General features: G+C 32.8%; 1 long non-coding RNA gene across 1 annotated transcript; it reads right to left on the bottom strand.

Moving 5' to 3' along the window:
* Positions 1-227: 227 nt before the first annotated feature.
* On the bottom strand, positions 228-2,202 carry LOC125584423. The gene is made up of 3 exons (XR_007321365.1): positions 1,554-2,202; positions 1,358-1,448; positions 228-1,283 (listed from the first exon to the last, which is right to left on the bottom strand). It is a non-coding gene; the product is annotated as an uncharacterized LOC125584423 (long non-coding RNA).
* Between the last annotated feature and the right edge of the window lie 3,304 nt (positions 2,203-5,506).

The following is a 5,506-nucleotide window of genomic DNA, read 5'->3' as shown; positions in this document are numbered from 1 at the left end:
GAGTGTGGGAACTGTATGCCATCGATGTTGACAAAATACGTGCCATGTGTTTTAAACTGAATAAAAAACGTGTCGTTTCCTCGACACACTCTCTTCTTTAACGGCCTACTTCGATTAAACATGTTCAGATACCACAATTTACACTTTAGACTACATACAAACTCAAGTGTCGTGGAAAAATATCAACTGTAAATGAATCTGGTATTGCGAGACAGAACATGGACAAAAGGACAAAATGATAAAATTTTAAGATTGATCACTGTCTCTGAAACAGAGCATTGTTTTGTTTCATACAAGGACAAGATTAAAACTTTTCTCAACGGTGTGGATACATAAAGTATATTGTAATCCAACCGTAGTTATTATTTTATTATTTTCGATTGAAAAAAGAGATTATTCTATAGAAGGGAAGACATAAAAGAGAGACTCAAAAGTCTGCTTTATCTCAAAGACTCACTCACTTAACCGGTGTTTTGCAATCCTGCAGCAATACCCTTCAAGAAGATATGTGTCCAGCAGTCTGCAACAAATAGATTTTAATGGCACTGCAAAGTAAAAGGAATAAGAAACAGAGTACTTTGTTTTTGCTTTTGTTTATACCTGGAGAATGAGACTCTTGGTTTCTTCAAAGTTGTTTCTGAGTTTCTCTCCAAAGGCCCATAAATATTTCGAGACAAGAAGTTTGTTATACAATGACTGCTCAATGACTTCACCTTAAACTGTCACTCGGGGTGAGCCATTAACTGGATCCGGTGGCTGAGACAATATAGCAAGATGGGTGGGACCACCTCCTCTTCCGACCACGCCACCACGGCCATGAAACATAGTTAGCTTCACTCCATATTGCTTAGTGACCTTCACAAGCTCTTCTTGAGCTTTGTATAGCTCCCAAGCAGCTGAGAGACGCCCAGCGTCTTTCCCTGAATCTGAGTAACCCATCATAACCCTTGTTTACCGATAATATGGTTTTCGTACCAGTTTAGAGAAAAAAGTCTTGTAACATAGGCAGGACACCAACTTCCTGTTGCATCCGTTGTATGAGACAAAAGACTATCCATTTTGTTGGAGGACACAAGGAATCCGAGTTTTACAGAGAAAATCAGCTTTCTATGTCTAAACAGAGAAAATAAATTTGCTATTTTGAAGTCACTAATAACAAACAATATATTATTAAAGCTTGGCTTATACTTTTACTCGTTGGAGTTAGAGATAAATGTGTTTAGATCCTTTTTCTTAATCCCTTCCATGGTATCAACACAGGGGAAAACCTCTGTCCTCCCGAACTGCATAGAGAACGTATGTTTACATCAGATAATCAGACATTTTGGTTGTTGAATACAACAGTATGATGACTTACTTGGTGGTGAACTCTTTAACTACAGGAAGGTCAGTGTCAAATAGAATTTGGTAGCTGGTGTGGAGATGAGATAGAGGTTCCCTGCAGAAATCTGAATGTTTCCAAGCTAACGTTAAATATATATGGAAAGTGACATGAGTGGTTTGAAAATCATAACAATCAGACATGTTTTAATCACAAATTTAGATGCACATACCTCCAAATATCTTTGGATAGACCGTATTGACTACCACTACAGACTGGGATTTTTCCCCTGAATTCAAAAGACCTCTAAAAGTTGAGGCAGCCTCGTCCCACAAAGATAAGTAGACGATCACAGTTCTTGTGGTGGAAATATAGAAAACATAGTTATAAACTGGTAATGAAGAGTAATGTGAGAATTTTTTTTGGCTGCATTGTTGTTGAGGTCTGAGCCTTCGATAGAACGTATTTGGCCAACTACATCTGCAAGTTGAAATCTAGGTTAATGATTCAAAAACATAATATAAATAAACTTTCAAGATTGGATTTTCAGTAATCTTGTACATGTGCAGTGTGAAACGTGAAACCTCAGACCCATCAACTTTTACAATGGAGCCTGCTCGCAAAGAAAGACAGTAGTGATTGGTACAACCAATGGATATGAATCTGTGGATCACTGAATTCTGCAGATTGAGTCAAAATAGACATATCAGGCAAGAGTTAGATAATTGATTATAGGACAGATGCAATAGATCAGTGGTGATAGAAAAAGATGTCGCTACATTTTCATCTAGGAAGAGAATAATGATTTCCATGAATCCCAGAAGCTGAGAAGGCGAACTATAAACTGAGTGGTAAGACCAAGGCGGAAAGAGTCAAAACGTTGTGTGGCGGACGGCGGTTTGAGCAGCTGGAGCATATCAAAGGCAGACATCTTGGAGGAGTTGTTAAAATCAGTGACGGCGTTGAGTGGATTTGAGATGAAGGGTCAAGTTTTTAACATGAGGTATATATTGGGAGGAATAACTTTGTTGTTACAATTCAAAATCACTAATGATGGACATAGTAAAGATGGGAATATGTAGAGTTAGAGGAAAGATTCAGGGTTCTAATGGTGATCATTCTGGAAACAAGAGAAACGAATAGAAAAGGAACCTAAAGGAATAAAATTACAGGAATGAAAAGGAATGGTTGTTCCTTCTCAAATTTAATAAGAAATACTTTTGTTCTTTATTTCTGTACAAAAAAGGAATGGTAGAGAATGAAAAGCAAAATTTATTTCTTGTGAATGGTTATATTTTTTAGGAACGTTAAGAAATGCATTATTCCTCACCGTTCCCTGATCACCATTCATACCCTCAGTATTTTGGAACCCAAAAGGGTCACTTTCTATTTCCCAGAAGAGACTAAAGAAGTTGAAACCCTAAAATCACCATTGAAGAGGACGATAAGAAACGGAATAGACTTTCGACCAAAAAAAACAGAAGAGACTTTGGTTCTAAATATCTGGTTTTTATTTTATTGGGCCACGAGTTTATACAAATAACATATATTGAAACCAACAGAAGAAGTAATCAATAAGCCCAATTCATAAATCACTTCACTCGACTAAAACACAAACACTTTTTTTTGTGGGACCCATAGTACTGTCGAGGTGGACACACTTAGGGTGAGAGAAACTCAACTATTATATTATGAATATAGAGTAACATAAATGAATAATAGAATAGCTTTTTCTTAAACATGTCTATAGTTTTACTCTAATTTACTCTCATTTATCTAGAGTAACAAAAAGGTGAAGAAAACAAAAAAGACAAAAGAAAGATTCCATTTTCTAACGCAAATGGGAGGAAATATTTGTTTACCTCTTTCGTCCGGTAAGATTACGAATTCATAGTGTACCTGATGGAAAATATTATCTCTCAAAGAGAAGGATCTTTAATATCTTTGATGGGGTGCCATCCACCTAAAGGATCATAACCATCCACTTCCTTTTCCAAAATTGAAATAATATTATGCAAAATACTTTTTGACATTAAAAAGTTATTCTATTATTCATTTATGGAATATTAATTTAAAAATATTATGTAGAATTATACATAACTTAGAAAATTTTGAAACATTCTAAATACAATAATAAGTAACTTAAGATCTACTTAAGCTTATAGAGTGAATAATTCAAAAATATTATTGAAATCATATTAAAAATATATTATTATGTACCAATTTTAGGTACTTTTCTGTAAAAAGAGATAAAATCTAAAAAAATTATAAGTTGAATTAAGTTTTAATAGGAGAGATATTCCATTTTCTAGAAATGTTATATTTTCTGTGTAGATCACATATAAAAATGATTAAATAAAGCTATTATGGTACATTATATGTAAAAATTAATTTATATAGTAACTTACATTTAACAAGATATTTTTAGTAAAAATATTATAACATAAAAATCACTTAAAATCTCTAAATAAATTTGCAATATTCTTTCTGTTTTGGTTTTAATTTTTCATTTAAAGTAATACAAATTTGAATTGACTTTCGTGAGAAGGTTTTAAATTTTAATATCTTTAGGAGTGTAACGGGGCTTTTTTTCACTCAGTCTATTAAAACACGAAAAGGAATAATAAAAAGAAAGGAAGATCTGGTCTTGTTAGATGAACTCTCAAAAATATTATGCTATTCAGTTATATGTTGTAAATCTACTAGTGGTTCAATATTTTTATTTCAAATTTAATATAAATAATAAAATAATCTAAAAATATCTTTAAAAAATTGAATGTCTTCTCAACATTGACGTTCAGTGTTCTTTTGGGTATATGGTTGGAATTCTTTTTCTTAGAAATCAAGATATTTTCTTGCCCAATCTATTTAAGTTTTAAACCATTGGACCTGGGCGTTCGGGTCTTCGGGTCGGATTCGGACCAGTTCATTTCGTGTCTGGATCCTTCGGGTCTTAAACATTTGGACTCAATAGGTACTTGTAAATTTTCGGTTGGGTTGGTTCTTCTCGGATCCGGATTGGTTCAGATCTATAATTAAAATACCTATAAAATACTAGTTATTTTTGGGTCCATATCGGATATCGGCTTCGGATATTTAGGATCTGAAAAGGACATGACATACCCAAACTCCATCAAATTTAGTCGATATTTTTAATATATATTTAAAATTTTACAAAATAACTTAAATTAAACTATTAATAATTAAGATAAAACATTTTAGACTCTACATTTTACATTTTAAAGCTTCATATTACTTAAAAATGCTAAAAAATAAAAAAAAATGGTTAACAAAAGATATTTCAACTAAATCATAAAATAATATATATAAAATAGAATACAGAAAATCATAATTTTGGATATGCATATTTTTAAGTCGGATACAATTCGGTTCTTATCGGGTCGGATCTATTCGGGTCAGTTCTTTTCGGGTTCAGATCTATTCGGGTTGGTCCTTTCAGTTCTGGTTCTTTCGGTTAAAAAAAATTTAGATCCACAAAGTACTTGTAAATTTTGGTTCGGTTTCGGATCAGGTATTTTGGATCGGTTTCAGTTCGAGTTTTCGAGAGTCCAGGTTAAAATGCCAAGCCAATTTCATCTTATTTGAGAGAGAGAAATGTTATAGTTCGCGAAAGACGGATCTAGAATCTCTAATTTGGTACAGAATAGAATATGCAGTATATTAAAATTAATAATAAGATGACATTTAAAAATTATAATAACTGTATAGGAAAAATAAATTTGAGTGAGGCACTAAGCAAATCCATTCTTTACATGGCCCCGTCTCGAAAAATCATGTTACAAAAACATTCAACTGAAACTTTAAAGCTTCAAAAAGAGACCAATCAAATATATGAAAAATATATAAAACTCAATCATTTATTCATTTTGTTTTTATTTATTTTTAAATGAATACGTAGAAATATAAATATTTTAAGAGAGTGCGTGGATTATTTAATAGGTTTCATGTAAATGAGTTCCCTATAATCATCCCAAGCCCGTTCGTATACTTCTGCCTCTTAGATCTTATAGTACCTTCGTTGCATCCATCATTGACATTCAAAATTAACAGGTACTTCATGCCTGCTACCTGTAGTTCATCACCAGAAACAACTGTGTCAAAATTGAGTCTTGAGTTTTTCTGTTTGCTGTATTCAGAAATGGCAAACTTGGAGATGACTTCAAT

This window comes from Brassica napus, chromosome C3 (genome assembly GCF_020379485.1).
Source record: "Brassica napus cultivar Da-Ae chromosome C3, Da-Ae, whole genome shotgun sequence".
NCBI classification, from domain to species: domain Eukaryota; kingdom Viridiplantae; phylum Streptophyta; class Magnoliopsida; order Brassicales; family Brassicaceae; genus Brassica; species Brassica napus.
This window is presented reverse-complemented; position numbering and strand designations above follow the sequence as displayed.